The 23,342-nt window shown below is 40.0% G+C and overlaps 1 protein-coding gene across 1 annotated transcript in view; it reads right to left on the reverse strand.

Annotated features, from left to right (window-relative positions):
* Positions 1-23,342, reverse strand: part of CACNA2D1 (calcium voltage-gated channel auxiliary subunit alpha2delta 1) — a 1,018,968-nt gene that overhangs the window by 552,482 nt on the left and 443,144 nt on the right. The gene's annotated exons all lie outside the window — the stretch shown is intronic.

Raw genomic sequence — 23,342 nt, forward strand, 5'->3', positions numbered from 1 at the left:
AATATGGCTCTCAGAAAATGGCAACACAAAAACAAGATTTTATTCTGTTCAAAAGGCTTTCACACTAAAAAAATTAAAATAATAGACACTTTGGGATTCGCTGCACCCGTAACAACCTGCTCTATAAAAATATGACATGAGATGGCCCCTCAGATGAATGCTGTAAAAACATTTTAAAAAACTATGGCAAAAACGATACCAAAAAATGTAATACTAAGTGATCAAAAAGTCTTATGTACCCCAAAATGGTACCAACTAAATTGTTATCTCAATCCGCAAAAAAAGAGCCCCTACCTAAGACAATCACTCAAAAAATGTAAACCAATGGCACCCGTAAACCAATCCATCAAAATCTGCGCTGCAAAAGCCATATGGCACTCCTTCTATTCTGAATCCTGCCATGAGCCCCCACATATGGGGTGTTGACATATTCAGGGAAAAATGGGTAACAAATTATGGGGTGCTTTTTCTCCTGTTACCTCTTGTGAAAATGAAAAATTTTGGGCTAAAGCAACATTTTATTGGAAGAAATGAAACTTTTCATTTTCACAGTCAAGTGTTTCCAAATTCCGTAAAACGCTTAGGGGGTTAAAGTGCTCAGTACCCCCCTAATATATTCTTTAAGGGATGTAGTTTCCAAAATGGGGTCACTTTTTGAGGGTTTCCACTCTAGGGGTACATCAGGGTTTCTTGAAATACAAAATGGTGCCAAAATGGTTCTAGCAAAATCTGACTCCAAAATCCATATGGCGCTGCTTTCCTTCTGACCGCTGGCACATGCCCATAGAGCAGTTTATTGCAATATATGGGGTATTTTTGTAAACTGCAGAATCAGAGTAAGGCCTCATGCACACGACCGTATTTTTTTGCGGTCCGCAAAACGGGATTCCGTTTTTCCGTGATCCGTGACCGTTTTTTCGTCCGTGGGTCTACCTTGATTTTTGGAGGATCCACGGACATGAAAAAAAAGTCGTTTTAGTGTCCGCCTGGCCGTGCGGAGCCAAACGGATCCTCCTGAATTACAATGCAAGTCAATGGGGACGGATCCGTTTGACGTTGACACAATATGGTGCAATTTCAAACGGATCCGTCCCCCATTGACTTTTAATGTAAAGTCAGGAGTTAATATACCATCGGATCGGAGTTTTCTCCAATCCGATAGTATATTTTAACTTGAAGCGTCCCCATCACCATGGGAACGCCTCTATGTTAGAATATACTGTCGGATTTGAGTTACATCGTGAAACTCAAATCCAACAGTATATTCTAACACAGAGGCGTTCCCATGGTGATGGGGACGCTTCAGGTTAGAATATACTAAAAGAACTGTGTACATGCCTGCCCCCTGCTGCCTGGCAGGTGCTGCCAGGCAGCAAGGGGCAGCCCCCCCCCTGTAGTTAACACATTGGTGGCCAGTGTGGCCGGCCCCCCCCTCCCTCCCCTGTAGTTAACTCGTTGGTGGCCAGTGCGGCCGGCCCCCCCTCCCCTGTAGTTAACTCATTGGTGGCCAGTGGGCCCCCCCCCTCCCCTGTAGTTAACTCATTGGTGGCCAGTGGGCCACCCCCCCCTCCCTCCCCTGTAATTAACTCGTTGGTGGCCAGTGGGCCTTCTCCCCTCCCTCCCCCTCCTAATTAAAATCTCCCCCCTATCATTGGTGGCAGCGGAGTGTACCGATCGGAGTCCCAGTTTAATCGCTGGGGCTCCGATCGGTAACCATGGCAACCAGGACGCTACTGCAGTCCCGGTTGCCATGGTTACTTCGTAATTTGTAGAACCATTATACTCACCTGCGAGCTGCGATGGTCTGCGTCCGATCAGGAGCTCCTCCTACTGGTAAGTGACAGGTCCGGCCGGGAGCTCCTCCTACTGGTAAGTGACATGACCTGTCACTTACCAGTAGGAGGAGCTCCCGGCCGGACCTGTCACTTACCAGTAGGAGGAGCTCCCGGCCGGACCTGTCACTTACCAGTAGGAGGAGCTCCCGACCGGACGCAGAGCATCGCAGCTCGCAGATAAGTATAATGGTTCTACAAATTGCTAAGTAACCATGGCAACCGGGACTGCAGTAGCGTCCTGGTTGCCATGGTTACCGATCGGAGCCCCAGCGATTAAACTGGGACTCCGATCGGTACACTCCGCTGCCACCAATGATAGGGGGGAGATTTTAATTAGGAGGGGGAGGGAGGGGAGAAGGCCCACTGGCCACCAACGAGTTAACTACAGGGGAGGGAGGGGGGCCGGCCGCACTGGCCACCAATGAGTTAACTACAGGGGAGGGGGGGCCCACTGGCCACCAATGAGTTAACTACAGGGGAGAGGGGGGGCCGGCCGCACTGGCCACCAATGAGTTAACTACAGGGGAGGGAGGGTGGGGCGGCCACACTGGCCACTAATGTGTTAACTACAGGGGGGGGCTGCCCCCTGCTTCCTGGCAGCATCTTCCAGGCAGCAGGGGGCAGTCATGTACACAGTTCTGTTAGTATTTTCTAACCTGAAGCGTCCCCATCACCATGGGAACGCCTCTGTGTTAGAATATACTGTCGGTTCTGAGTTTTCACGAAGTGAAAACTCAGCTATGAAAAAGCTTTTATGCAGACGGATCTTCGGATCCGTCTGTATAAAAACTAATGCACGGCCACGGATCACGGACACAGATGCCAATCTTGTGTGCATCCGTGTTCTTTCATGGACCCATTGACTTGAATGGGTCCGTGAACCGTTGGCCGTGAAAAAAATAGGACAGGTCATATTTTTTTCACGGCCAGGAAACACGGATCACAGATGCGGCTGCAAAACGGTGCATTTTCCGATTTTTCCACGGACCCATTGAAAGTCAATGGGTCCGCGAAAAAAAACGGAAAACGGCACAACGGCCACGGGTGCACACAACGGTCGTGTGCATGAGGCCTAATGCATATTGAGGTTTATTTTGCTGTTAACCCCTGCTGTGTTGCAAAAAAAATTTATTAACATAAAAAAAATCTACCAAAAAAGTGAAATTTAAAAATTTCACCTCCATTTTTATTTAATTCTTGTGGAACACCTCAAGGGTTTGTAACATCAGTTTTGAATAATTTGAGGGGTGTAGTTTCTAAAATTTTATTTATGGGTGGTTTCTACTACGTAAGCCCTTCAAAATCACTTTATAACTGAATTGGTGCTTCAAAAAATGGTTATGGAAATTTTGGTGAAAATTTGAAAAATTGCTTCTGAAATTCGAAGCCTTCTAACTAGTGATGAGCAACAGGGGCTATATTCGAATTCGTGATATTTCACAAATATTTTGTAGAATATTCGTCATATATTCGCGAATTTCCCAAATTCGAGATTATTTTATTGAATGCGTTAAATCCACAATGTAAAAATCGCGTAATGCAAATTCATAACGCGAAATACAGGCGTGGGTCACTTTGGCTACATTTTTAAAGCTGCTAGAAGTTTCCTGAGAATGGAGAAAATGGTTGGCACGGCAGAACATTAGAATACCTTTATATGCAGATAGAGTTAAGTCCTCCAATATATTTGCGATTGCGCTAATCGGCAGTGATTAGAATATTTTTTCGCACTACATGCAACTTCACATTTTAGCAGGTCTGACTACAGATTACTGATTGGTGCACTAAGTATTGTTGTGAACTTGACATTGCTTCCTTTTCATTGGCCCACAAGCAAGAAGCAGAGAGGAATCGTGTTCATATGGGAAAAAAAATGCCAAATATTCGATATAACAAATATAAAGCACTATATTCTAACTATTCACGAATTCTCGAAGTGGCAATATTCATGATAAAAATTCGCTATTTGAATATTTGTGCTCAACACTACTTTTAACGTCCTAAAAAAATAAAATTACATTTACAAAATTATGCTAACATAAAGCAGACATATAGGAATGTTAATTGATAACTATTTCATGAGGTATTAATATCTATTTTATTCAAATTTAGAAAATTGTGATTTTTTCTAAATTTTTGGTACATTTTGTATTATTTCATAAATAAAGGTGAAATATATTGACTCAAATTTATCACCATCATGATAAATTTTGGGTCGAAAAAAAACTATCTCAGAATGGCTTGGATAAGCTTTTACTTATCCAAGCCAATCTCAGAATGGCTTGGATAAGTAAAAGCGTTCCAAAGTTATTACCACATAAAGTGATGCGTGTCAGATTTGAAAGAATCGGCCTGGGATTTAAGATGAAAAGTGGCTCGGTAGTGAAAGGGTTAATGAAGCTGAGCTGCAGTAAACCAGCATGGCTATTAAACTTTGAATAGAACTGTGCTGCTTGCTCTAGTCAAGAGCTAGTCCTGAGGCTGCAAGGAACAGCTGATTGTGAGAGTGTGGGATGTCAAACCCTAACTGATCGTATATTGAAGGGGTTGTCCGGGTTCAGAGCTGAACTCGGACATACCTCCATTTTCACCCAGGCAGCCCCCCTGACTTGAGCATCAGAGCAGTTCATGCTCCCATGCTCTCCTTTGCCCTGCGCTAAATTGCACAGGGCAAAGGCTTTTTCAGTAGTTCCGGTGATGAATCGGGCTCTCCATGGGGCTGCCAGGAAGCCCAGTGATGTCAACGGCACTGATGGGTGGGCTTTAGCGCTGCCCTAGCCAGTAAAACGGCTATATACTCCATTGACTACAACACTCTGTTGTCTGTCCCTCAGCCACTGCCTAATCCATTCAACAATATGGGAGTCCACGCACAAAGATTACTATTTATTGATAAGCCTTCTATGTGGGACAGTATCAAAAGCCTTACTAAAGTCCAGATAAGCGATGTCTACTGCACCTCCGCCATCTATTATTTTAGTCACCCAATCAAAAAAATCAATAAGGTTAGTTTTACATGATCTCCCTGAAGTAAACCCATGCTGTTTTTCATCTTTCAATCCATGGGATTTTAGATGTTCCACAATCCTCTCCTTAAGTATTGTTTCCATTAATTTCCCCACTATTGATGTCAGGCTTACTTGCCTATAGTTGCCCGATTCCTCCCTACTACCTTTCTGAATGGGCACAACATTTACCAATTTCCAATCTTCTGGGACGACTCCTGTTGCCAGTGATTGGTTAAATAAATCTGTTAATGGTTTTGCTAGTTCGCCGCTGAGCTCTTTTAATAGCTTTGGGTGTATCCTAAAGCTTATTTGTATTAATGTTAGACAGCTGACTTAGAACCTCTTCCTCTGTAAAGACACATGCATCAAAAGATTAATTAGTCTTCTTTCCTAACTGAGGTCCTTTTCCTTCATTTTCCTTTGTAAAAACTGAACAGAAGTATTCATTGAGCCAGTCAGCAATTTCTTTATCTTCTTCCATATACCTTCCTTCTTTTGTTTTTAATTTGGTAATTCCTTGTTTTAGTTTCCTTTTTCGTTTATGTATCTGAAGAATGTCTTATCGCCTTTTTTCACTTACTGAGCTAATTTCTCTTCTGCCTGTGCTTTAGAAGCTCTTATAACTTGTTTGGCCTCTCTCTGCCTAATCTTATAAATTTGCCTGTCATCCATGTTTTTTTTTTTTATAATTACTAAATGCTATCTTTTTGTTTTTAATGATTTTGGCCACTTCTGCTGAGTACCACAGTGGTCTCTTCCTTTTTTTGCTTTTACTGACAAGCCTAATGCAATTATCTGTTGCCTTCAATAGTGCCACTTTTAAGTAGTCCCATTTCTCCTGGACTCCATTGAAACTGTTCCAATCTGATAGGGACTTGTATACCACTAATCTAATTTTAGAAAAGTCAGTTTTTCTAAAGTCTAAAACTTTTGTTTTTGTGTGGTGTGACTCAGTCACTGTACTTATAGTAAACCACACTGACTGGTGATCACTAGATACCAAGCTTTCCCCTACAGTAATATCAGATACCAAATTCCCATTTGTGAATACTAAATCTAAAATGGCCTCCTTCCGGGTTGGACATATGTGTGTATGTCCGCTAAAGGAATCCGCGGCGTCACATTTACAATCACGAAATTTGGCAACCAGGTACATCAGGTGTCCGGGGAGGTTTCAGACCGGGTCTCAGCTCTCTAGCACGTACCGTTCCTGAGATATTCCCAAAAAATTAATTTGCCAATAGAAGCCTGGTCACATGATTCTTATCTTCTAATAGATGCTTGCAGGCCCTTACTATCCACATACACACAGTTTTACACCAGGTTTCCATAACAAACTAACAACCCAGCCATTTTTCTTCACTGCTGTTGGTCAGCTTTAAAGGGGCAGGGTGCTGTGGATGACACTGTTAAGGGAGTGGAGTGATATGGAGGTCACTGTTGAGGCGACAGGTAGGGTGGCCATTCAGGCCACCCTCAAAAGACCGACGAGAAAACCCCACCACCAGGCCCAGCTCAGCCATGCCCAGATCCGGTTAGGCCATGTCCCCTCCCACTCCGCAGCCGACGGTGATTGAAAAAATGAAGGTAGAAATTAACTTCTGTCAGCTGCAGGGGTGGGAGGTAATGTGACTTTCTCCCTGCAGCTCAGACAGCACAGTGCTGCTGTCTGAGAATGAGCTGTTCAAAAGGACATCCCTGTGTCCATCCAGACCCTGTGCCAGACGGAGGACAGGGAGTCTGAAAGCCGAACTGTCTGGCCTAAAACTGGACCTCTGGCCACCCTAGGAGCAGGCTGCTGTGGAGGTCACAATTAAGGGGACGGTCTGCTATGGAGGTCAGTGTTAAGGGGCAGATTGCTGTAGAGACCACTGTTAAGTGGGTGGGATGCTGTGGACGTCACTGTTAAGGGGGCGGGCTGCTGTGGAAGTCACTGTTAAGGGGGAAAGATGCAGTGGAGGTCACTGTTAAAGGGGTGGGCTCTGTGGAGTTCTCTGTTAAGGGGGCAGAGAACGGTGGAGGTTACAGTTAAGGGGGCGGTCCACTATGGAGGTCAGTGTTAAGGGGCGGGGTGCTGTAGAAGTCACTATTAAGGGGTGGGGTAGTGTGGAAGTCACATTTTAAGGGAACGGAGCTCTGCTGAAGTCACTTTTAAAGGGGGGGTCATTGTGGAAATCATTGTTAAAGAGATCGGGTACTGTGGAGGTCACTAATAAAGGGGCGGCCACTGTGGAGGTCATTGTTAAAGGGGATGGGGCTGTGGATGTTACTGTTAAGGGGGCAGGCCGCTGTGGAGGTCACTGTTAAAGGGGCAGGGTACTGCAGATGTCACTGTTATAGTAGATACTGTCGATATGTTTTACCGACACACACAAACATTAAATGAAATAGATTAAATATACCCGTGCAAAGCCGGGACCTTCTGCTAGTAATCAATATAAAAATCCTGGAAAACCCTTTTAAGTAATTTTGCACTTTTTTTTAACATTATTACTATTAAGATATCAGTTTGCAATATTGGAGTTTTGTTTGGAATACCACTCCTAACTATATGGTGACTGTTGAAGTGGTTGTCACATCAAAAGAACTCATGCAGTGAAGGAAGCCCTGGAGTGAATGGATTGCTGGTCACGCATGCTTGCTGATTTCTCTCTATTTAACTCTGTGAGTGCTCAGAGTGAGTGGCAGCATGCATGTGTGAACTTGATCAGGGGACTGATGATGGTGGTCCTGATGGTCCAAACTTCACATTCTGATACGTATACCCTATTGATTGAATAGGGGATTTCATCTGGTAGGACAACTGCAAACGTTGCGGATTATATGGCGTTTTTCCATGCAGATTTTCATGCAGAAAAACCATAGCATAATACAGTACCAGCAAATGAATGAGATTTTACAAATTTTATGTGCACTCTGCATATTTATTTTCATGCAGAAACTGCTGAAAAACCACAACGAAATGCACAAGTAGCAGTTGCGGATTTTGGTGCAGATTTGGTACGGACAGAAAGAGAAATCTGCATGAAAATCTCTACTAAAAATCTGTTTGTAAACCCACACTCATATACAGGCTGCCTTAAGGGAGAAAACATAAACATCATTCATTGTTGCATGCTAGCTTAAGTGGGTTGTCCAATAAAAAAAGTCTACATTTTTCAAAACAGCATTTACCAATATCTGAATACTTTTGTAATTGCATGTAATTAATAATTTCATACAAACCCTGAGTTATTCAATAAAATCTATCTGTATAGCGACACCGGTTGTTTGCACATTTCCTTCTTTCTCTGTCCACTTAACTGAGGTGGTCGCACATGCTCAGTTTGAGTCAACAGTCATATCTACTGTTAGAAGGTGTGACAGCTACAAATAAAATAGACATTTGCAGTAGAAAGTGCATGCTCCCTGAGAAAGGACACACCCTCTCAGCTGCCATCCTGAAATAAATCCAGTATTACTATTGGCGCAATGAATGGGGAGATCCCTAGATCCATGTGAGGTACAGGGCTGGTTCTACCTTTGTTATGGAGAGAATGACATGTACTATTTGATGTCTGATTTTTATTTTTTACAATAATCACGGGATACCCCCTTTAATACTGTAGCACTTTCAGCAGAGAAACCAAAATATAGGTCGTGCTCTACACTTGCATAGTATCCAAAATCCAAAAAAGAAAAAGGCTTGAGGAAGAAAAAGTCTTAAGGAACCGAGTAATAAACGAAACGACCATCACCTGCTTCTCCACATCCTTCCCCTTCATTATGAAATAATGAAATAAAGAAATTTTATTGTGACTTTCTTGCTTCTTTTTATTTGGATTATGCTTTTTACAACTTCAATATTTACCCCAAAAATGGTAACATTCCAAAATACAATTGTGTTATAAAATACAAGCCCTCACATGGCCACATTGATAAGGAAGAACATGTCTCATGTATTTAAATGCAGCAATTAAAAAATAACAAAAATACATGTCATGACCTGAAAGCTATAATAGGTTGTATCCATAGGGGGATACAAAAATTGCAGAACATTTGTATTTTATTTATTTTTATTTTTTATTCTTGTGCTACTGGGTAATATAAAGATTAATTAAAACCTATAACCTAACCTAAATATTCTTCCAATGAACGTTTTCTCCTCTCAAACATTTTCATACTAGTCATTTATTACAATTTCTGTATTTTCAGGGACAGGATATAGAGATAATTACAGTACAGTACTATTAGAAGGCTGTGAAATAAATTTTTAATAATATACATGTGTATATGAGTACTATATGATGGCATGATTCAAAATTGGTTTTGCTAACCATCCATTTCAGAGCAATCAAATATGATATCCAATATAATTGTAACATATCTGGTTAGGGATTCAGAGCAATTACTCCATGAATATTGTTTCTTTTTTCTTTTCACACAGGAATATATGAGTGACAGCTCTGTCACAGGTCCCTGGGCCGGATCCAGGAATGAAACAAATAATAAACCAGACTGCATGCAAATAATTTGCAGATGCTTGATGATATCCATTCATTTACTATCAAGATTAATTATATATTTTTGCCAATGAAAACCAGCCAAACATTGACGAACATTCCTAATTCTAAACAACATAGATAATGGCATACGGTTAATGGGACACTGATTGAAGATGCTTATCAGGTCCAGTCAAAGTGAATTGACCGTAGAACAGTAGTAATCATTATATAGCTGCCTCCTAGACCATGCTTCCTCCACAGTATGCTTCTCCCTTCCACCTAGGCAAGCGGGGTAGCATCTTTGCAACGCAACCGTTTCAAAGGAAAGATCAGAATCCAGTGGATTTCAGGCTATCAGGCTATGCTATTACATGATAAAATAATTAACACTTCATTACAAATGTGACATTTCTAAAAAATATTTTGGGGGTCATTTATTATCCAGAAATATGTCTATATTAGTTGTATTTCTGGAACAGATTGTGGTGCAACAGTTAGGCTATGTCTAAAAAAGTGGGCGTGGTGTGGGCAGGGAAGGCCCACCTCATTTATCATTTTCTACGTCTGCTTTGGGTGTAGAAAATGGTCTAAAGGTAAGCCAGCTAGGAAGTTAGCTTACATTTAAACTGGCGCAGGATGTGGATGTGGCCTGAGCCTCTTCATGACTTTGGTGGATCCACCACCAGATAAATGGGTTTTTTAGCACCTAAAATGCTAGTCTTAATAAATGATCCCCTTATTCTCTGAGGCTGCATTGCTGAAAGACTGGGATGAGGACATGCCTTCTTCTAGTTCAGATTTAGTGTTTTCATAGAAACCTTGAGTGGGTTTAAATCTAAATACACTCATTGACAAAAAAAAAGGTGATTACAATATTAGAGAAAAGGAATACGTTTATTGGGGAAAACTGTACAATTAAAAGGAAACTGTAGTGCACTGTTGGGCCACCTCTAGCCTGAATACAAATTGAGATATGGTTTGGCATGTAGGCATAGGTTCTGTATGATATCCAGCAGCACATTTGCCCACAGATGTAGCGGCTTGGCCTGTAGATCCTGCACACTTGTAGATTGCTGAAGCTGGCATCCCATCTGGTCCCATAAATTCTCTATTGGTGATAAATCTAGCAACTGAGAAGACAAAGGAAGTGTTGCAATCTGGCAGAGGCATTCCTGGGAAACCCTTGCTGTCTGTGGACAAGCATTAGCTTGCTGAAAATTGCCAGTTGGAAGCGCTGCTGTGAGAGGCAACACATGTGGCCCCGGTATGTCCTGCACATATTGCAGTGTTATTAGTGTTCGCAAGAATAGGAGACACGAGAAGATGACATGGACACAGGTCTGAAATGTCCACCAAAAGAAAAGAGGGCAGGAAAAGTGTGTGACTTGCTGCAGGGAAGACCCTGCCTATTTGGGGATTTACATACGAGCGGGGCATGGAATAAAGCAACTTTTCACAACAATCACGCTACACAAAAGCAGAAGAAGGGCCACCTACAGAAACACATGTCAGAACTAGTAAGTAATGGGCATAGGATACAATAGAAAAGTGGGATGTCAGGATCCCTTCAAGTTTAAAAAATATCCTTAAGGTATTAAAATATTCTGTAGGGTCAGCTTATCCCCACCGAGAGATGTCTGTGAACGTCAGTGGATGCTTGCTAAGCTATTCACCTGACTTCTACAGTAACTGTTGCCGTTAAGGTTATATTCTAGTTTAAGTAAAGCTCTAACAATGTAACACCTAAAATATTACCTGAATTTATTGATACTGGAGTCATTGTGCTTAGCGGTGAGTGTCCATTCCACATTGAAATCTTGCTACAATAAAACAATTGATAGCACTGATAGTGTATATCAGTTTTCTTTGTGTGCACAGGAAATGTTGCTAAAAAAAACAACTTGAATTTGTGGCTAAAATACGGCCCATCTGAAATGTCTGTTTGTTGTTATCAGAGTTAATGTTTCTGTGTTCCCAGGCATCCACAGTCTGTGTTCATTAACAGGAACACTGTCAAACTCTGAAAAAGCAGAGCACTACGCTTCTCTCTCCGAACAATTCTGTTTCCATTTATAGCCATAAGCCTTCATCCTGTAATTCATCAAGCTTAAACTGCCTATGACACTGACTTTTTTTCCTGCTTCTTTTTTTTTCCTGCAGTAAGAAAACAAATTATGGCTCAGTGCATATATAGATGCATGGATTGTTGAGTGTCAAGATGTCAACTGTATAAAGCTAAGGATAGGAGAAGGATGCTATACCACATACCATGCAGTGATTCATCATTACTTTCTGTTAAACCGTTACCCCCTACAGTAGTTCATCAGCTATTTTCATAGCATCCAGGTCACCCACGGGGAAACTAAAATATACATGGGGTTTCTATACCATTTGTTACATACTACTTTACAGTATTATTGGAGATAATTAGAGATGAGTGAATCGCTCAAAATTCCATTCGGGTTTGGTTTGGCCAAATCGGTTGAATGATTCGATTCGGGTCTGAATACTTTTCTACCAGAATAGAAAGTGTTCCAATTGGCTTGAATTTGTGTATGACACTCTGAGGTCTCCTAGGACTCATATTGCATCTTTTGTCTTTCTCACTGTAAAAAACATCTATAATTTTTCTTTCCCCCTCTTTCTTTGCGGTTGCACAATGTTGCGATGTTGTGGTAGAAAAGGTAAAATTCAGGCCTTTGCTTTTCATACGTATTTATATTATTTAATAGTTCTAGATTTCTGGAATATAAATTAAAGGGAACCTATCACTAGATTCTGCTGAGTGAACCAACACCTTTTGAATCTAGAGGGGAAAAAAAGTCAGCAGTCTGTTTTGAAGTTGTTTGGGTACAGCACCTATACAAGCAGACAAAAAATGCATGTTTGTGTTTGATTTGAAGTGCATGACTTAAGATTAAGTAACTTTAGATTTAGAGACTTTAGAAGGGGACTACACTTTTCATTGCACTGTATTATTGCATTTTTTCTTTCGATTTTCTTGTGTAATTCCCATTAGTATGTGTTCCATTATTGACAATGCAGTCCAGTGCAAATCTTGTCAAATGTATGCAGTCCTGGAACAGCCATTTTTGTTCAAAATGTGAGCAAATTGTCCATTTGGAATCACATATTGTGTATTTAAATGAGCAAATTTTGACACTGAGAACCGTTCGGTTATTTTGAAAAGAGTTTGCTGCTCACTGAGCAGGCACTCAAAGGGTAGAGGGTGGTGGTATGGAGGATCTGGAAAGTGAAGTAGCTAGCTATGTAACAGAAAGCGAGGGAGTGGGAAGAGTGCAAGAGAAGGGAAGAGTGCAATCCCTGATCTGGCACACCTCAACAAGTTTGCAAGGTTAGCAGCAGATGAGGGGGATGTCAGTTCAGTGAGAGCACTGCTGCAGCAAGATACTTCCTCTGCCAGTCAGTGGAATATCAGCTTCAGTAAGCAGGTGACCAGGAGAGCAGGTCAGGCTAGACAGGTAATGGTAGTGGGAGACTAAATCATTAAGGGTACAGATCGGGCGATCTGTCATAAAGAATGGGATTGTAAAACAGTCTGTTGTCTTCCTGGCACTCGAGTTCGGCATACCGTATTGTAGATCAGGTTGATAGTTTACTGGGAGGGGGTGGCGAAGATCCAGTGGTCATGGTCCACATTGGAACCAATGACAAAGTTAGCGGTAGGTGGAGAGGCCTTAAAACGATTTTAGCAATTTAGGTCACAAGCTCAGGGCAAGGACCAGAAAGGCAGCAGAAGATTAGGTAGATTAGGGAAATTAACAAGTGTCTCAAGAACTGGTGTCAACTTCTCTACAGCTACAGGCTCTATCGTAGGGATGGGCAACACCTCAATGGGGAAGGTGCAGCTGTTTTGGGGAGAAGATGGCTAGAAGGTTGGAGGAGTGTTTAATCTATGGAAAAATTGAATATGTAAAAGACAAAACAGGAGACAGAGAGATTCATAGCCAAAGAGAGTAAAACTAACCCTAAAAAGTTCTTCAATAACATAAATTATAAAAAGTATAAATATGAAGGTGTCGGCCCTTTACAGAGTGATGAAGGGGGAGCTGCAGAGAGCAATGAGGAGAAAACAAAGCTATTAAATATATTTTTTCTCCACTGTATTCACTGAGGAAAATAAACTATCAGATGAAACGCATAGTGTAAAATTACAATTAAGTAAACTATTGGTTTATACATAACTTTGCCACAAAAACTGTTTCACTGGGGTTAATACACTGTTAAAAAAAATAAAGAGAACACTTAAACAACACAATGTATCTCCAAGTCAATCACACTTCTATGAAATCAAGCTGTCCAGTTATAAAGCAACATTGTGAATCAATTTCTCCTGCTGTTATGCAAATTGAACAGACAACAGCTAGAAATGATAGGCAATTAGCAAGACAACCCCTATAAAGGAGTCGTTTTGGAGGTGGTGACCACAGACCATTTCTCTGTTCTCATCCTTTTTGGCGCTTGTTTTGATCACTTTTGAATTTTGTCATTGCTTTCACCCCTAGAGGTAGCATGAGGCGATGTCTACAACCCACAGAAGTCGCTCAAACTGTCATAAACAGACTCCATGATGGTGGTATGAGGGCCCGACATCCACAAGTCGTGTTGTGCTTACAGCCCAACACCATGCAGGGCGATTGGCATTTGCCAGAGAACAACAAGTTTGGCAGATTCAACAATGGTACCCTGTGCTCTTCATGGATGAGAGCAGGTTCAAACTGAGCACATGTGACAGACGTGACAGAGTCTGGAGATACTGTGGAGAATGTTCTGCTGCCTTCAACATCCTCTAGCATGACCGGTTTGGCAGAGGGTCAGTAATGCTGTGGGGAGACATTTCTTTGGAGGGCTGCACAGCCCTCCATGTGCGAGCCAGAGGTACCCTAACTGCCATTAGGTACTGGGATGAGATCCTCAGACCAATTGTGAGACAATATGTGGTTGCAGTGGGCCCTGGGTTCCTTCTGATGCATGACAATGCTAGGCCTCACGTGGCTGAAGTGTGTCAACAGTTCCTGCATGATGTAGGCATCTGGGACATCATATCTTGTTCCATCCACCAGTACCACAGACTGTCCAGGAATTGACTGATGCTTTAATCCAGGTCTGGGAGGATATCCCTCAGGAGAACATTTGCCGCCTCATCAGGAGCATGCTTAGGCACGTTGGAGGCCACACACACTACTGAGCCTCATTTATTTGTCTTAAAGCATTTCCACTGAAGTTGGGTCAGCCTGAAATTTGATTTTCAACTTTGATTTTAAATATTCCAAATTCAGACCTCCATGGGATATTAATTTTGATTTACATTGATAATTTTTTTCATTCATTGAGATCTAGAATGTGGTATTTTAGTGTTTCCTTTATTTTTTTTAGCAGCCTAGGTGCATCCCAGTTGCAAGAGGAATTAGCAAAGAAAATAAAATGTAATGTTAAGTATACCCCTAAAGGTTTTGTATGCCCTTATGCACAGAGTATAAAATAAAAAGACACATAAAAAAATTAATAAAATACTAAATAACTTTAAAAAAAAATGCAACCACTTGCCAGACCACAGCTTCTAGCCCTGCCCCCGGTGAGCATAACCCATACCTCCCCTATATAAAACTGACTATTAAGGAGAGGGGACAATTTAAAAAAAAAATAAACATTTTAGCCGCATGTTGTGCTGTTAACAGAATAAAAAAATAAAAAAAACTGATGACTTTGACATAAATACAGTCCCATGTATCATAAAAAAAATTAGCAATGGCTTTCAGGGATGCATGTACAAAAAACGTTAAAAAGTGCCTGGTGAGGAAGGGGGATAAATGGCCTGGTCTTGAATTATTTAATTATAAAGCCACTACTTTCATGAGACATGTGATATGTTTCAAGCTGGAATGATATTATTGAAAGAATACAAAAGAAGGTAACATTATGACTGTTGCATTACATATTAGACTGCTTTACAATATGTGAGAGGCCTTATTTTATGGTGTTTATTTAGTAGCTACTATCAAATAACAGGGTACTTCTATGAACCATTTTCTGCCTTCTTCAGTCATCAGACAACGCCATAAATAAATAATAAAAATGCATGTCATAGCTATGGTTTCAAAGTAACCGGTCCTCTATTATGTAAACTAAGAAAACATTTGGGGCACTTAGTGTGATATTGAGGTTTAAGAGCAATCTACAGTATTTCTATTGGTAAAATACTTTATATTTGTTCTCTATAAGGCATCTTAAATCTGCAGCTATACAGGTGAATTTGTACACTGGACTATTAATGCTACAAAGAAAACCAAATCATGTGCTCTTGCTTTGTAGGATGCAAACACAAAGTGACCTGATACTGTGAACAAGGCAGAAGGATGTTTAGTTTCATATTTAATGGCTGGAGCAGTTCTGTATAGGTCAAGCATGAATTAACTATATTTAATGTTGTATAGTTCCACATGTTTCCATTTCATTGCTTTAGACTTGTAATAAGAAAGCACTATTAGCAAATGATCTCCTTTCCTCATCTTGTGATAAGACTACAATCTACAGCTCTTAGAGATGTGTTACTCTAAAAATTAAAATGCCATGGAATATTATTAAAGTTATTGCAGAGCGTCTCAGCCAAAATGTAAAATTGAACACTAGAATGTTATAGATATGGTTGTATATTCATTGATTAACATAAGGTTGATATAGAAATTAATGGGGATTCGGGGAATGAGGAACTGCCCGATCCTTTTGCTTCTAGGCAGATGATAAGCCACTGTATTTCTTACTAGTGACGATTGAAAGTCGCTTCGCTCAAAACTTCCATTTAATGCTGTATGGAGATCACTTGGATCCAAACTTGGCTTCAGTTCTGAGGTACCAATTGGAACCGAAGCCGAGTTCAGATACAAGTTTTAAAATGTTTTTCCAGTTTAAAAATCAAATACTGGAGTTATCTCGCGAGACTTCGGGAATAACTGACTTCGCCTCGTGGGAGGCCATACATTTTAATGCTGTATGGAGGCAGATCTCTGTACAGGTTTTGAGCAAAGCGACGTAACATCCAATGCTCACTTTGCTCATTCTTATTTCCTACATATGCTAATTTTAAAATAATAATCTATGACTTACCTAATTGCCATTTGTAATTTAATAAAAATGTAAGCACCATTCAGTCCAGATATTCAGTCCAGATTTGGCTCAACAATGCATCAAACACTGCAGTGGTATTTTTAAACTGTCGAATCATCTGCAATCCAGGACACCCTAACCATATACATAAGGCTTCATCTAATTTGTTTGTGAGCCAAAGAGTATTTAAAATTATGTCATACAATAGATTAGTTAGGGAGTGCCACAGATGGTGAGGGCCACAAAAGTACCTTGAGAAAAGCTTCTAGCTCACAAGCCTCTACAATGTAACATGGCTAGAATTAGAATTAGTTATAGACATACTGTTAAAATAGAGGTTCAGTTCAATGTTGTTACAAAGCGTGCTTCATAATTTCCTGTTTATAAGTTATTGCGTTCATTGTCTGTCCCAAAAGAATTGAATAACATATGTTTCTTTCTTTTGCCCTACATTTTTTACTAAACTTTCTACTGCAGAACAGAGCAAAATATGTCACTTAATTAGTATTAGTTCAGCAGAATGACTAAAATAGAAACAATATTTAGCATGATAAGAAATTGAATTTAAAATCCATCTCATCCATGCATAATCTTCTCTAGAATGCAATTATACTGTAGTATAAGATGCATCTGGAGTTCAACTATATACAATAGGAAATAATGTAGGTTCTCCTATGCCAGAGGTGGTACTCAGAGAACTCTCTGTGGGCACCCACGCCCAGGAAAAAAAATCTATGGTGTACCAATATGCTTTAGACTTTTCCTGCCATTCATCAGTGTAGGGCGCACTATAAATGGCACATGACACAGGCAGCGAACTCAATGTAGGCAGGCTATTATAGCTAAATGATAAAGTACATAGAATATATACTATACTGGACTGTAGTATTCAGGTGAAATTGCTGTCCTATACTAATAATTTATTAAACTACGTGTCATTCAATGTATTTCAATATTCAACACATGTGCTGGCCATTTTCCACTGAGAACAAGGCTGGGTACTTTGGAAGTGGCTGAATTACCTTTGATTTTACATTTATAGCATAACTAACAATTTAAACAAAAGCATATAAAAATTGTATAAGTAAAAAAAGGCCCTTTAATGGAAATAATAGTCGCAGTCATACATTGACCTTTAATTTTCACTAGATACAACTACTATGTTATTTGATATCTTGAACAACTTGATCGCAAATAGTGACCACACTGTGTGAGTGGATAAAAGAAGGGATCCAACATTTAATCTTAACCCCTTCCCGACTGCCATACGGCGATATACGTGCTAATCACACATGCCCCGTGCAGCTAGCACGTGTATAGACGTCATGGCAGCTCTTTAAAGCAAGCGCTGCAAAGTGCTTGGATTAAAGCTTCTGCCCCTGCACTGCCGATGTCAGGGACAGTGCAGAGTCCAGTAATGCCGGTAAGGAACCAATCAGAGTGGTCCCTTGTCGGCGATCACTCTGATTGGTTAGTCTAAGAAGACTAACCAATTGGAGTGCAGCAGTGTAAAAATGCCGGTTTCAGGCTCTGATCTGCACTCTTCTGATCTTTGCCCCCAATCTGTGCCCCTCATCTGTGCCCCCTGCCCTGATCTTAGCCCCCATCTGTCCCCTGTAATGTGTCCTGCCAGCCCCTTCCGTGCCATCTGCCCGATCAGCGCCAGCTGCCCATCTGTGCCCCCTGCTTTTAACTTTGCCGGCGTGCTCTGCACGTGCCGGCCCCTGGCATTAACAACACTGCCCCATTTAAGCCCCTCCCCCTGCTGAATGTGATGGTGGCTGCCAGGAAAGCCGCAGCCATCAACAAAGAGTGTCAGCTGAGTGTCACTCTGCTATAACTCCTTAGATGCCGAGGCAGCGGCATCCATGGGGTTAATAGAAGGAGGGGGCTCCCTCTCTCAATCATCAGGCTGCCGCACTGCAGCCCGATGGTTGCCATGGCAACCAGACGCTTTGCAAAGGTGTCCGGTGTTGCCATCTATCAGGAAACCTGATAGTACTATACTGTGCAATGCAAGAGCATTGCAAAGTATAGTACAGCCATAAAAATAAAATAAATTGCATTTTCCTATATCCGCTCATTTATAAGAGATTGATTAAAAAATGAAAAAAATAAATTACACATATTAGGTATCACCGTGTTCGTAACAACAGGCTCTATAAATATATCACATGCTCCACCCAAAGAGAAATACATTTTTAAAAATACATATTAGGTATCACTGCGTCCATAACATCCTTCTCTATAAGAATATCACATGACCTAACCCCTCAGCTGAACACCGTAAAAATAAAAAATAAAAACAGTGCCAAAAAAGCAATTTTTTGTCACCTTAGATCACAAAAAGTGCAACACCAAGTGAAAAAAAGGTGTATGCCCACCAAAATAGTACTAATCAAACCGTCACCTAATCCCGCAAAAAATGATACCCTACCTAAGACAATTGGTCAAAAAATAAAAAAGCTATGGCTCTCAGACTATGGAGAAGCTAAAACAATTTTTTGGGTTTAAAAAATGCTATTGTTGTGTAAAACCTTAATTAAATAAGAAAAAGTGTACATATTAGGTATCGACACATCCGTAACGATCTGCTCTATAAAAATATGTCATATAACCTAACCCCTCAGGTGAACGCTGTAAAAATAAACAAATAAAAACTGTTCCAAAACAACCAATTTTTTGGATGTACTAATAAAGTGTAATAATAAATGATCAAAAAATCATATGTACCCAAAAATGGTACCAATAAAAACGTCAACTATTCCTGCAAAAAACAAGGCCCTGCACAAGATGATCGGCAGAAAAATAAAAAAATAAGGCTTTCAGAAAATGAGACACAAAATTTATAAATTTTTTTCAAAAATGCTTTATGATATAAAACTGAAACAAACAAACAAAGAAAATATACATATTTGATATCATTACGTCCGGAACAACCTGCTCTATAAAAATAGCACATGATCTACCCTGTCAGATAATTGTTGTAAAAAAAAAATATTTAAAACAGTGCCAAAACTGTGCCTTTTGTTACCTTGCCTCACAAAAAACATAATACAGAGCAATTAAAAATCATATGTACCCAAAAATAGTACCAATGAAACTGGCACCTTATCCTCAACTTTCCAAAATGGGGTCATTTTTTGGGAGTTTCTACTGTAAGGGTGCATCAGGGGGACTTCAAATGGGACATGGCAGTTTACGACCATATGTGGGGTGTTTCTGTAAACCCCAGAATCAAGGTAATAAATGTTTAGTTCTGTTTGGCTGTTAACCCTCGATGTGTTAAAGAAAAAAATGGAATAAAATGGAAAATTTGCCAAATAAGTGAAATTTTGAAATTTAGTATCTTTGGGCAGGTTAAAACATACAACACTTCTGAATTGACTGACTTTAATAGAAGGAAAACCAATTTACACCATTTTACCAATCATCAGAATCTACCGTGATTGGGACCAAAGAACATTCCGGGTCATTTATTATGACTCCCTGTCCCTGAAACTGATTTGTGGTTGGTCGAGCAACATGCCTAAATTTAGGAGCAAGTTGGCATTTCTACACCACCCTTGCCACTTTCTGAAAAGGAGGAGTGACAGGAACGTGGTGTGTAATCGTCCCCAACACATTCATTATAATTTACTCCTGTTTACTGGAGTAAATGTTGACTGAAATGTTCTCAATCTAGGAGCTGGAGTAGATTTCTGTCTATGTGCATAGACTGCTGGAGGATGTACCAAATTATTTACAAGGTGTGCTCCTAAATTCTCAGCCTAAAAAAATGTTCAAAAACAAAATAATAAATTTTTATCAGAACCATTTATCTAAAAATAGGCCAACAGGATACCCGGCATGTACAGAGGGACTCAAATACATGCCGTCTACATGCCCGATAGCCTGACAAAAAATAGATAGTGCCCTGTGTGTATGCAGCCTCACTCTTGCTACTGATTTTAATAAAGTGAGTATATCACACAAGGGTCAACATAAGACAGCAAAAATTGCAGCATATGTCGGGAAGTGTTAGCAGTCCCCCAAATTTGTTATACCTCCCAGTGTTTCAACCTGAACACGCCTGGGGGTCGGGGAGCTAATATACTAAAACCTAGAAGCTGTGGTGCCACAAGTACTATGCCCAGCTAATCCCAATCCTGCCTAACATGCTAAGATAGTTAGGTAATTAATACGCGCTCAATGCATTTCTGCATGGGAAAGAACCACGCTTCATCAGGAAGTGATTGTTGGTGTAATGATCCCAATCGTGTGTTCGTGTAAAAGGTCCTTAACCCAGCCCTGGATAGATAAATCTTTTTGTATTTATTATGCAAATAACTGGCTCTTTATATGAGCTCTGGAAGATTTTTATGTTTAGCTTCAATGTGTGGAAGAACTGACATAAGGAGACTTTGCATATTTGCCACATTAAATTCACATTATGGATAATGTATATATAATGTATTTATTTCCATATGTTTGCACATTTCTTCATCTGACATATATTTATCTTAATAATGCAATTATGGAGGATCGCGGAGATCATTATATGTCCATCCTCTTGCGGGAGTCGCTGTTCCTGGCACGTAAATGTATTGCTTTGAGGTGGTACAGCCCAAATGTGCCAACTTTAAGCATGTGGAAAACACAGATAAATCAGACCTCAGAAGTTTGACAAGATCTGGGGCATATGGTGTAGATCTGTCAGCTATCCACAATGCCTCTGCTCATTTCTCCTAAAGGGCATTATATTATCTCCATGCATGCTGCCATTTTTGTTAATATTACAAGCTATAGGCAACAGTGCACTAAAGATTGTTGGTGTATACCAATCACTTCCTTGACTGTATTCTATATTGTATAACTGTTTATACAATTTTTACTTCTACTAATAAAAGAGTTTAAAAAAATAATGCAATTATGAAATGCAACCATCATAAAGAGGTTAAATTATTGAAAATAAGTTTTACATTGTCTACTTTTTAGATGCTAGCTTTTTTTTCCCGTTTAACTTTAATTAGACCTGTAATCACTTCTTTTATAAGATGAAACTGTAAAACCAATATTTCTGAATCTAAAATGCTGAATTGTAATCTTTGAAACATTCATGTCATAAATTGACATTTGTGTCTATAACACCAAGTAATTTCTCAGCTTTTAAAGTAACATTTTTTTTTTTTCTCATGCGTCAGCAATCCTGACCATTTTCCATCCAGCGTGGTCCAGAAAAAGTTAGAGAGAAGCTGAAGCTAGTACTAATCCCATTGTTTCCTATAAGATTCTTCATATTCATCTGGCGCATCATTTATGATGTCAGATTTCAAATAGTGCCAGACAGAAAAATGCGGCAAACTATGCTTTCAGTAGTGGCTGGCTTCACGACAAGAGCTGGCCGGAAGCAACTGATATATTGTGCACCCAGCCTAGAACTGTACAGGTGCAATATGCCCCGAAACAAGATGTACTATTATAGTTACATCCCCTGTTAAGTTAATCTATAATAAATATCATACGTCAGTAAGATTATGCCCACATTTTACAACTCAGTATAACATTGTGATTTCCACCCATATAAATGTATGGGCCCTTAGTGTACATCTGTATGTCTTCAATTTCATATAGAGGCCTAGAGGGATATTTTAACAATAAAAAAACTGACATACTGTATACCACTGGATGCCCAATATGTCAAACTTTTCTAGAGAAGAACAGCTTTGTACATATGTCACCCAAAAGCTTTGTATGGCCGTACATGGGAACCCTATGTCGGCTTATAGCCTCTCTGTTTTGTGCTTGAGGCCTGTTGAGCTGTTGGCAGTGGTCACACATACATAATCTCAACTGTATCATTAAATTATGCAAAAATAGAATAACAATGTTGTGTTATGAAATATATACCAATGTGTCCTTATTTACTATACATATTTACACCTATTCTACATAGTATGAACATTTTGTATTCATCTGCAGTGAATATTTATAAGTGATCCAGAGGGAAACAAAGAGCAATAGTAGATGATTGAGGCGCTGTGTAATTAGGATTGAAAAGAGTGCAACCATTAGCTAGAAAACTGCCCAAAGCACAACACGCAGATATAACCTCTGTCAGTTTAACAATTATTCTGTACTGACATATTCCAGAGACCTTTTCAGTCTATGCTAAACTTAAGTTTGAAGCTTAAAATACTGAGTTATGGACTAAACAACTGAAAATACATCCCTACACCATTTACAGTAAACTATAATTTTTACATTTTTAAAGGGGTTGTCCAGGTTCAGACATAACCCCGACTTTCCTCATTCATCATTTCACACTCCGATGCTCCCACTTCTCCTGTGCTGAATCGCGCAGGTCAAGGGCTGCTTTGTTTACATTCTAACTGCTAGGCGGAGGCTTCTGCCTAGCAGTGATCCCGGTGATGTAACTGGCACTAATGGGTGATCTATAGCGCTGCCCTAACCTGTTTTTACAAGCTAGGGCAGCACTAAAGACCGCCCATTAATGCCGGTAATGTCACCGGGATCACTGCTAGGCAGAAGTCTCCACCTAGCATACCCATAGTGAGGGAAGAATGGGTTATACCTAGGTTCAGCTCTGAACCCGGACAGCCCCTTTAAGTTGTTTTATCCATTTTATTTTATCCTCACTGACTTAAAAATAAAAATGTAACAATGGCACAGTGAAACTATAGGGGAATAATGTTAAATAAATGGCTACACTGTGTGTTCTCAAGCCACAAAAAAGTTATCAAAATAATAAAAATAATAATAATATTCATATTATTCAAAAGAAAGATATAATAATCTGCAAACGGAAAAACAAAACAAACAATCATTGCTGGTCCATAAACTTATGGATTAGTCATGAAAAAAAAAAAAAAATTCTCTTTATTATTGAA

This window comes from Bufo bufo, chromosome 1 (genome assembly GCF_905171765.1).
Source record: "Bufo bufo chromosome 1, aBufBuf1.1, whole genome shotgun sequence".
NCBI lineage: Eukaryota > Metazoa > Chordata > Amphibia > Anura > Bufonidae > Bufo > Bufo bufo.